The 11699-nt window shown below is 36.9% G+C and overlaps 1 pseudogene; it reads right to left on the minus strand.

The window, feature by feature from the left end:
* Positions 1–343: 343 nt before the first annotated feature.
* Positions 344–6367, minus strand: LOC123252683 (annotated as a pseudogene).
* Between the last annotated feature and the right edge of the window lie 5332 nt (positions 6368–11699).

The raw sequence follows: 11699 nt of genomic DNA on the forward strand, positions 1-11699 counted from the left end.
CAATACCCAGTATTGATTCTAAGATGGAAGGTAAGGGTTAAAAAAAAGAACCAGATAGGAATTGAGGAGATTTATTTTTAATATGTACTGAATTATTTCTATATCTGAGTTTTGAATTAAAGGTTCTAATCAGTTCTTTGACCTTTGTACACTATCCCTTAGTTCTTAAGAACTCCAAGGAATATTCTCCTTCAAAGCCTGGTAAATAGAAAGAATAGATAATGAAGCTCATCTTGTTCCATAAACAAGAACCAATTTAGATTAGGAGTTAATACATGACTGTTCACTATCACCCAGGGGATCAGGAGGGGTTGAGGGTTGTGATGGACCACCTCCCAGTTGGTTAAGATCCTTTTTCATCCTCAGTCTTGGGAACAAGGTAATATTTTAAGTGTCTCATATCTATAATCTTATATACTCCGTAACAAATGTTACATCTGTAGACATGCTGAGTGTTACTGTAGAAGAAAGTGAAGTGGCTTTGGTAAAGAAATCCAGGCATCAAAGTGAAAGGGTCAACTGAATTGGCTTATTCATCTCCATTGTAATAGTTTCCCCCTCATTGCCAACATTACTTTTCTGTAACAGTTTTACATTTCCACTTCTCAGTTCTTCACTGGTAGAAAATTTTACATCATCTTTTGCAGAAGAAATTACAACAACTCCAGTATGACTGAGATCCTCATAGATTTGTGCAAATACATCAGATGGCATTTTTACCACACAACTGTGTTCTTTTTCTGGAATTACAAATTCTTCAACATCTAAATCCATTAATTTCACCTCATTGTCTGAAATTTTTTCCTAATTGGTGCTTCAAGTATCAGCACAGGTGAATCTGCATTGTCTTTGACCCTTAGGATAATGGTATCTTTATTGTTGGCACATCTTTGTATTTTGGATATACTGGCAAGATAATGCCTATGTCTAGGTTGTAGTCACAGTGGCAGGTATTGAGGCTCTCTGAGAGGAGGGTAAGTTGCACCAGTGTCATCTGGGTTGAGTCTATGTTCTGTAGGTTTACCCTACCAGAACTGATATCCCAGCAGACCTGGATAAAATCTTTCAGCACCTCCAGTACCAATGCTTCTTGGGATTGTCTTGAACATAGTGGCAAACAGGGAGACAAGAGTAGATGGTGGAGCTGTCATTCACTCTTGCTGCTTCTTCCTAACCTGTGCAAGGTTATTCTGTCCACTCTCCTCCAGCCAAGTGCATCATCAGAATGGACATTCAGTGGGCATAATTTTGTTCATATCATTCTATCTATACAACTCTGCAGCCCATTAGCAGATTGCTCTAATTTATTCTTTCCCAAGGAGTCAGCTTTTATGGACCCATAGAAGAATACTTCAAAACTCCTGCTGTGTCAAATGGCATTGGAATTTTAAATATAGCTCTAAATCTAGGTACTTATTGCCCTTCTGAAGATTTCTTAGTGTGCTTCCCATGATCTACAACTTCACAGAAAAGCTCTCCTGTAGTTCTTTATAATTTCAAAGAAGATCTCCATCCTCAATGTAGGTTTTAGTCATGGTAATTCCACAACATGACTGTCTTTCTGCCCTCAGTGTGCCTCCTTCCGATGTACACACCTCTCATGGACCTAGAGGTTTAGCAAAATCTCTAGCAACACAACACGTACACACACATCCCTTTGCTTCAAAGAAACAATTGTGGGGCCAACTGGGTAAGTTTATTTAAATTACTGAGGATTGCTTCCTTGCCATTTAAGGTTAGAGGATAGAACTAGAAAAGAACTAAACACTTCCCCAAATTGCCCAGGGACCACATGAATTAAATGTTCTTTTCCTTGTTATATTTTAATTTTTCCTAAATATTTCCCCATTACAGTTTTCAGCCACCAAAATGACTTTCTTCTTTTCACATTTAATTTTTTATCTTTTTCTCAATTACACTCAAACAAATATTTTTAACATTTGTTTTTTAAATTGTGATTTCCAAATTTGCTTCCTCTTTCTATTCTCTTCCCGCTCCTTGAGAAGGCAAGGAATACAGTATAGATTATACATGTGCAGTCATATAAAAATTTCCATATCAGCCATGTTGCAAAAGAAAGCATAGAGCAAAAAAACGCAAAAGTAATAAAGTAAAAAAGTTCTCCTCAATCTGTAGTTGGACTCCATCAGTTCTTTTTCTGAAGGTGGATAGCATTTTTCATCATAAGTCCATTGTAATCATTTTGGATCATTGTATTGTTCAGAATAGCCAAGTCATTCATGCTATAATATTGCTGTTACAATTTCTCCTGGTTTTGCTTGTTTCTCTTGCATCGGTTCAAAAGTTTTCCCAATTTTTTCTGAAGTCATCTTGCACCTCATTTATTATAGCACAATAGTATTCCATCACAATCATATACTACAACTTGTTCAGCCTGAATCAAAATTTTTATTTCTCAAGACCCACATAATGTGGTTTGATAGACACTAAGATCACTGCCCCACTTTGAAATGTTTCTCCCACTGTCTATAGTTTATTGAATTTTATTAACAATTCATTGAATTGGCTCTTTAAAGTTTTTTTTGGGGGGCGAGGTTTCCAGAGTTTCTCTTTAAAGTATAGATAGAAATAACATCTTAAGTCATCAATAGAAACCTTAGAGAATGGTAAACCACTGAGAGTAAAACTCCATGAAATAGGATGCAGCATAGATAAAGGATAAGTAGTTTAGGGATCTAGTTGGTATGTTGGGCCAGGTGGGGAAAATGAATGAAGAAAGAGGAGTTAAGGGAGCTCCAGAGACAACTTTATTTGTTTATTTTACCTAAAACCAATTTTGTTGTAACCACTATGCCACAATGCACATCACTTAGCTAGCACTGGAAAGGCGTTAGTCTTAAACTATGAAATATGAAAGAGAGTCCCCCAACCCACCATGGTTCAGTCACAGCTTGTTCTCTCAGCTAACATGAAGAGAACTAGCACATTATTAGATGAAAAATAGGAGCAAAAGGAGCCAAAGGAGTAGGAGAAAAGGAAGGAGAAAGGAAGGTAAAGATGAGAGGGAAGGAGAAAGAAGAGATCGTAGATTTGAAGTTGTAATTATGTATTAGGCACTGCTGGTGGAGCTGTGAATTGATCCAACCATTCCAGAAGGCAATTTGGAATTATGCCCAAAGAACGCTAAAAGACTGCCTGCCCTTTGATCCAGTCATACCACAGTTGGGTTTGTACCCCAAAGAGATAATAATGAAAAATGTTTGTACAGAAATATTCATAGCCACATTCTTTGTGGTGGCAAAAATTGGAAAATGAAGGAGTGTCCCTCAATTGGGGAATGGCTGAACAAAATGTGGTATATGATGGTGATGGAATACTATTGTGCTGAAAGGAATGATGAACTGGAGGAATTCCATGTGAACTGGACTAAACTCTAGGAACCGAGGCAGATTGAAATGAGCAGAACCAAGAGAACATTGTACACAGAGACTGAAACATTGCGGAACATTCCAATGTAATGGACTTTACTACTGCAAGACAATCCCAAGGGGCTTATGAGAAAAAATGCTATTCACATAGAGAGAAAATTGTGGGAATAGAAACACAGAAGAAAAACATATGATTTATTTGTTTATATGGGTATATGATTTGGGGTTTGGGTTTTAAAAGATTTCTCTGTTGCAAAAATGAATAATACGAAATAGGTATGTGATAACACTTCTATAACCCAGTGGAAGGGCTTATTGGCACCAGGTGTGGGGAGGGAAGAAGAGAGGGAAAGAAAATGAATCATGTAAACATGGAAAATATCTTTAAAATAAATAAATTTATAAAGTATGTATTAGGGTTTTAAGGTTTCATATATGAATAGTCTATCCCATACATATAGTTTGTATTAGTTTGTTTGTAAAGTTTGTGCCATTTTTTTTTAAGTTTAAAAGTAAATTGAGTTCTTTGGTGGACAGAGATCTGACAGAAAACTTGAGTTCAATTCTTGCCTCTAAAATGTATTGTCCAAGGGACCCTGGATAGGAACCTCCTTGATCCTTCAGTGACCCAAGCAGATTTCTAATGTTGCAAGTCACAATAAAGTTATTGATTTGGATTGATAAAGAGAGATTTCTCACTGGAAGTTTCCCCATATTGAAATCATGTATCCAAATGATAACTTTTTCACCCTTGCCCCCAACTTTCATCAACAGAAAGGTGATGGACTAAATACATAAAATGAGGCATATTTAAAGAAATATGGCCAATGTAGGATATTGTTTTGCTTGGCTATTTATATTTATTATAGAAATTTTGATTTTCTTCTTTTTTTCATTAGAAGAAGAGGAAGAAAGAGAAAAATATATACTTGTTAATTGAGAAAAATAAAATTAAAACTAAAAAAAAAATCACAAGTCTAGATCAAGTATTGTATGTGTGTAAACTGACTGATTCTTTTTTTTCTTTTTTTTTTAAACATTTATTAATAATCATTTTTAACATGGTTACATGATTCATGCTCCTACTTTCCCCTTCACCCCCCGCACTCCCCCCACCCATGGCCGATGCACATTTCCACTGGTTTTGTCATGTGTCCTTGATCAAGACCTATTTCCATATTGTTGGTGGTTGCATTGGTGTGTTAATTTCGAGTCCACATCCCCAATCATGTCCACCCCGACCCATACGTTCAAGCAGTTGCTTTTCTTATGTGTTTCCTCTCCTGCAGTCCTTCCTCTGAATGTGGGTAGTTTTCTTTACCATAAATCCCTCAGAGCTGTCCTGGGTCATTGCATTGTTGCTGGTACAGAAGTCCATTACATTCTATTTTACCACAGTATATCAGTCTCTGTGTACAATGTTCTTCTGGCTCTGCTCCTTTCGCTCTGCATCAGTTCCCGGAGGTCTCTCCAGTTTGACTGATTCTTTTTATATAGTTATTCTTCTAGAATTAACCCAGCCATGTCATTTCTGGGATGCCTTCCCTCATTTCCCCCCAATAATCAATGTTTTCTCCTCACTATTTAATCCCTGAATTAAGTGAATATAACATTATATACCAGTATCAGAACATAATTTCCATAAGGACAGGGAATATTTTGTTTTTTCTTTTTCTACACAATATTTAGCATATAGTGGGTACTTAACATCTTTTAAATTGGTTTCACTTGAGTATCATCCTCATAAAACCAAATAGAAAAAAAAAACTGGTTAATGTTTTGTTACTTTAATTTTGTAGATCTCGAATCCTAAAATTTTGTTTGTCTGTATTTGTTCTCTTTGCATTTGTACTGTTTACCATTCAACCCAGAAGGAAATAAAGTTAGCTTGGTTAGTTTTCACCATTTAAAAAACCCCAAATGCCTCATTTTCAACCTGGTGAATTAGTATATATCTTTACTAATTTTATTCAGATCTCCTGGAAGCATGGAGTTTTTAAATCACTGTAACTTATCTTTAGAGAGGTAGCAATGCATAGTAGATTGGGAGTTGACTGTAGAGCCATAAAGACACGAACAAGATTTGTCTCTAAAACATATTTCCTGTGTGTTTCTGGGCAAGACACAATGTCTCAGGGATCTAGACGACTCTCAAACACCATAAATCATAGGGACTATATTGATCTGCATTGATGATAGGAATTTTCTTACCTGAGATACTTCTTATAATATGAAATCATAAGTCTAGTTACTATCCCTAACTTTATGAATTCTCAATTTCTTTATAAAAATAATGACAATTTCTTTCCCTACATTTTTTATCTGATGTGAAAATAGAATTACTCTCCTTTTGTCTCTTAATGTATTCAATCAGCAACTTTTAACTTGATCAATCAAGAACTTGGAATTCCCCTCCTTTCTAACTTAATCAGTCAGAAACTTGAAGATCCTTTTGATATAAGTTCACACCCTCAGAGACAAGAGGTGGATGCCACAGGCACTGCCCCTTGGGTAGTGCCAAAAACTATGATTGGTTCTTGAGATGAGAATGGGAAAGCTGATGGGTGGAGAAAACTGCATATAAGTGGAACCCAGGCAGCCCTCAGATCTTCAACTCTTGCAGCTGAATGCTCTGTTCTACTGGACAGTGTCTTCCAGCAAGGGAAGCTCTGGGAAGCCGGACACCGGCTTTCTGCAGGACATTCTCTTCGGTGAGACTCTCTTCAGTGGCTCAGTCTTTGTGGCTCACACCCTCTTTTTCTTGGTGACACACTTGGCTGGAGACACTCTGGTGGGCTGGAAAGATTCACATTCAGATTCACACTCTCACTCGGGAGGCACTCAGATTCCAACTTGAAAGCTGACTGAAGGGGAGCTCCCTCTTGGGTTGGTGAGACTTTTGCTGAAGAGACTACCGTGACTCCTGGCTGAAGATTGAGACCTGAGGGAGTCTTTGTCAGTGGTGAGCTGGATCCCATCAGATCGGCACTTAGGATATTTAGTTAGGCAATATTTTCTATCTCTTTTCTACCTTTCCCTATTTTTACTATATTTCTATTAAGCCAAATTGTTAAAAGCTACTAACAGACTCATAGCTTAATATTTAATTATTATAAACTGAGAATACAACCTTTATAACTATTACACTGAACATGATGTTTTTTATATTTATGATTAATTCTCATATTATCTTCAATTTTATCTAATTCCCTGGATTTTGAAAAGGATATTTGACATTTCATTTTGGCATCATGGTTTTTGATTTGGCAGGACAATATATAGTTTTACATAATCTAAAGAACTTTTACTTCTTGCTCAAAGTAAAATTATATAAATTTATCACCCCTAAAGAACTGGTGCAAAGTTATTTTTATATTTTTATAGCTCCTTTTATCTTGGAATTGATGTTGAAATTTTTAATCCACTTATGTTCTATGGATATTGATTATTATAAATTCAGGTTGATGATATTATTTCTTGGAATATTCTAATTCTAATTTTGCTGCTCTGGTTTGTTTAAGAAATTAATTAAATATATGTCAGTAGTATATAGGCTCTAGCAGGCTCTATCATGTAAGGAAGGCACTTGAGTATAATTCAGGTGGCAGCTAGGTAGGGGCAGTAGTTAGGGTGCTGGAGCTGGCATAAGGGAGAAATGAGTTCAAATCCTACCTCAGACACCTACTAATTACATAAGCCTGGGCAAATCACTTAAATTCTAACACAGTTTATTCCATTCCTGTGACATACTGAGTCTGTCTGACTTCTAGTTAATATATTCCTTAGCTATAACAACCCATGAAAGAAAGAGATAGATAGATGTTCCTATTATGTATATTTTGGGGGTGATTTTCTATCAGAGTCTAAAAATTTCAAAATGAGATTTACCTAAATCATGGTTTTCCATTTTATTCTATATTTTTCATGGCAGATAATTTTTTTTTCCAGTATTACCCTGTTGTTAGTATGATTGCTTTGTAATTGACTTACTAACTTGGGAGAGCAAATGATTGATTCTCTTTGTATCCATTAATGATTTTTTATTTACAGCATCTCTCTCTGTCTCTGTCTCTGTCTCTCTCTTTCTCTGTCTTTCTCTCTGTCTCTGTCTCTCTATAAATATATATAGTGAAAACCATCTCTGCCCTCAAGAAGCTTACATTCTAATATTATGGGATGAATGAAAATCTATATACATAGTGGCAACTAGGTGGCATAGTGGATAGTGTGCCAGACAAGGAGTTGGGAAGACCTGGGTTCAAATACGACTTCAGATACTTCTACTGTGTGACCCTGGGCAAATCACTTAATCTCTGTTTTCCTAGCCTTTACCCTTCTGTCTTAGAGTTGTTACTAAGGCAAAAAATAAAGGTTAAAAAAAAAGACTATACACATGAACATAGAAATAGACATTTGAGAAATGAGAACTAGAAATAGAGAGATAGAAATATAGAAAATAGAATGAGAAATGAGAAAAAAGTGAGAAATAAAGATAGAATGAGAAACAGAGAAATGAGAAATAGAAAAAAAATAGAAATGTAAAAAAATAGAGGTACTGTAGGAAGGTTGACCATTCTCATAGAGAGGAATATCATTGAGGAAATTCTTTAAAATCTTATATAATACTTATATTTCTACAACAAATAGTATTTATGCAACATGGTGTGATAGAAAGATCTGAAGTCAGAAGATGTTAGTTCAGATCCTTATTTGTATCTCATAAACTGTGTGACCCTGGACAAGCGATTCCTCTGAATACTCCAATTTCCTCACCTGTCAAATGGGAATGTAGGGTTTGCTCAATCTATCTCACAGGGTCATTGTGAGGAAAATATTTTGTGAATTTTAAGGGACTTTAGAGATTTTCTAGCCCCAATCCCTCACTTTTCAGAAATTCAAGGCTGAGAAAAGCACGTTTCCTTGTCCAAAAATCACGAAAATGATCAAGTGGAAAGGCCAGGGCTTGAACTCAAGTCCCTTGACCCTAAATCCAATGTTCTTTCCACCACACCATACTGAAACACTATAGAAATGTGAGATATTAATTATTATGTAAAACCTTTATTGGTATTGGTGAGGCTTTTAATGAAGAGTCCAGTTTGGGATAAATAAGCAATTTGGAAAGGTCTTTAGGAAGTGTGAATTCAATACTGAGTGTGCTTCATTTTAAAAGACAGAGAGCATGACATAAAACTTCAAAAGGGTGAATTGTGAAGTGTCCAACTTGACTGAACACCCTTGCCTCTCTGTAGGAACCATGCAGTTTTAATTTGTTTTGGTTATCACTGTTGTTTTAATTGAACTAATCAGAATGCAACAGATGTCCTGGTCTCTAGGCCACCAGTAGGCAGAGTCTTTTCAGTCAGGCCCGCACTTCCAGTGGGGAAGAGGGAGCTCCTTGTGCTTCTGAACAATGGCTCCCCTGGCCGCTTACTGAAAGTATGGAAAGGCTTTGAGCCACAAGAAGTACTTCAGCCAATCAGCCTTAGTCAGAAGATGAATAATGGGTAGAGGCAGGAAGACGGGATGGAAACCTTGCAGAGAAGTATTATCCTACCTACAATGTTGCTTCCCCTCAAGTCCATTGTTCTGCCTTTTCCCCAAAAGATCCTTAAGTAATTACACGAACAACACCAGTATCTTTTCTTCTTATATGCCTATAGATGTAGATTCGGTCAAATGTCAAGGTTGTGGAGTGGGTAGGAAAGGCCAATGGATGGAAAGAGCCATTTATTATAATCATGGAAACAAGAGACTTTACCTTCTTGTAGTCCAACTTGGCTTTTAAAGATAAGGAAACTCAGAAAGGAAAATAACTTGCCTTTTGAAGACAAAGACCATATCTTATCTAAACTTTGTGTGTCCCCTGCACCTGATGTGGTTCTCTGTACCTAACAAGGCTCTAAAATTTTTTCTGTATATTGTATTTGCCAAAAGTTCATTTGCAAGAGATATTAAGGAAGTAGAAATAACCAGATTTGTCAATTCATTGGCTATAAAGGGAAAGTTAGCATGAGGAGTCAATATTGACTTTGAAATTGTGAACCTAGGTGACTAGTGATGGCCTTGACAGTAATAAAGAAGCAGAGGAAAGAAATGAGTTTGTGGGGAGAAATGCTGAGCTTACTTTTGGACATGCTGAGTTTGAGATGCCCGTAGAGCATCTATTAGGTAGGTGGTGGCATGAGACTAGAACTCAAGAAAGAGACTGGTGATGGGCATATAGATATCAGCATAGCTATCCTAGTTGAACCTTTGGAAGCTAGTGAGAGAGTATACAGAAAAAATTCAGAAAAAGACATAGGGCAGAGCTTGGGAGAACCCCAGTTAATAGATGACACATAGATGAAGAATGAGAAGGAGTGATCAGATAGAGAGAAGGATGACCAAGAAGTAGTCATGAAAACTCAGAGAAGTGAATCCAGGGGAGACATCTATAAAGGAGGACTGAGAAAGAGCTGTTAGATTGGACAATTAAGAGATCATTGGAAACTTTGGGGAGAAAGTTTCAGTTGATTGATGAGGTTGGAAGCCAGAGAAGAAAAGAAAGTGAGAGCCGAGGAAATGTGGTCATAGTGTAGATGGCTTTTTCAAGGAGGTTAGTTGAGAAGAGGTAGTAAGATAGTACGGTAAGTAAGTAGGCAATAAGATAACTACCAGGGATGATAGTATCTGATGAGAGTTTTTTCAAGGCTAAGAGAGGCATGATACAATTTGTGTTTATAGGATGGTGAGAGGTCCGAATATTGTCATGAGTGGAGAAAAAAATGGAACAATGGAAAGACTGGTGGATTTAGAGTCAGAGGAGCTTGTTTGAATTCTGCTCTGCTCCTTACTAGCAGTGCAACTCTGGATAAGTGACCTGATTCCTCTAGGCTTGGAGGTCTTGTCTACTTTTAAACCTGTGACCTTACTCCTACAGTGGAGCCAGTTAAGGAACTCAGGAACCTTCAAATGGAAAAATGAAGAACCTTAGACTGGAAAAGTGATGATGATGATAGATTGTCTTCACAAATTTTGTCTTCAGATATTCAAAGAGTTTGGGACTGGATTTGCTTTGTGTTGTTATATGGACCAATCGGTGGAAATTATAGTCTTATAGATTTCAGTGTCAAAGTAAGGAAGAACACAGTAACAGAGCTATCTAACAATGGCATGACTTATCTTATGATGAATGAGCTCTTTATTTGGAACCTAGGAAGAGGATAGTTGATCAGTGGTCAGGAATTCTATAGAAGGGATTTCTGTCTTGACTGAGAAGTTCAATTTGAGAATGTCTAAAGTTCATTCTTTTTTAAAAACCCTTTCCTTCTAGTAGTATCAATTCTTTCTTTTAAAAAATTTTTTATTTTCCATCTTAGAATCAGTACTGTCTATTGGTTCTAAGGTGGAAGAGTAGTAAGGGCCAGGCAAATGGAGTCAAGTGACTTGTCCAGGGTCATATAGCTAGGAAGTATCTTGGACAAGATTTGAACCCAGGTCATCTTGACTCCAGGCTTGGTGCTCTCACTGTGCTATCTAGCTGCCCCTTAAAGTCCATTATGATACTATGATTTCTCTGGAATTATTAATGGCTTCATTCACTAATGCCTTTCCCTTTCTTCCCCTTCAGATTAAAGAAAGTCAATTCATGGATCACTCAGACAGCAGATATTTATTAAATGACTGCAATGTACCAAGTACTGTGTTAGATGATGGGGATGCAAAGACAAAAATGAAACTCAGTGAATTCATAGTCTATTTTTTAAACATTTATTAATATTTATATTTTAGAAAAGTTAACATGGTTACATGATTATGCTCTTACTTTCCCCCTTCACCCCCCGGCATCCCCCCCTCCCCTGGCCGATATGCATTTCCTCTGGTTTTAACATGTGTCATTAATCAAGGCCTATTTCCAAATTGTTGATAGTTGCATTGGTGTGGTAGTTTCGATCCCCAATCATGTCCTCATCAACGCCATGTATTCAAGCAGTTGATTTTCTTCTGTGTTTCCTCTCCTGCAGTTCTTCCTCTGAATGTGAGTAGCATCTTTACTATAAGTCCTTCAGAATAGTCCTGGGTCATTGCATTGCTGCTAGTACAGAAGTCCATTACATTCTATTTTACCACAGTATATCAGTCTCTGTGTACAATGTTCTTCTGGCTCTTTTGCTCTGCATCAGTTCCTGGAGGTCTTTCCAATTCACAAGGAATTCCTCCAATTTATTATTCCTTTTAGCACAATAGTATTCCATCACCAGCATATACCACAGTTTGTTCAGCCATTCCCCAATTGAAGGGCATGCCCTCATTTTCCAGTTTTTTGCC

The sequence above is a fragment of the Gracilinanus agilis genome, chromosome 1, assembly GCF_016433145.1.
Source record: "Gracilinanus agilis isolate LMUSP501 chromosome 1, AgileGrace, whole genome shotgun sequence".
NCBI lineage: Eukaryota > Metazoa > Chordata > Mammalia > Didelphimorphia > Didelphidae > Gracilinanus > Gracilinanus agilis.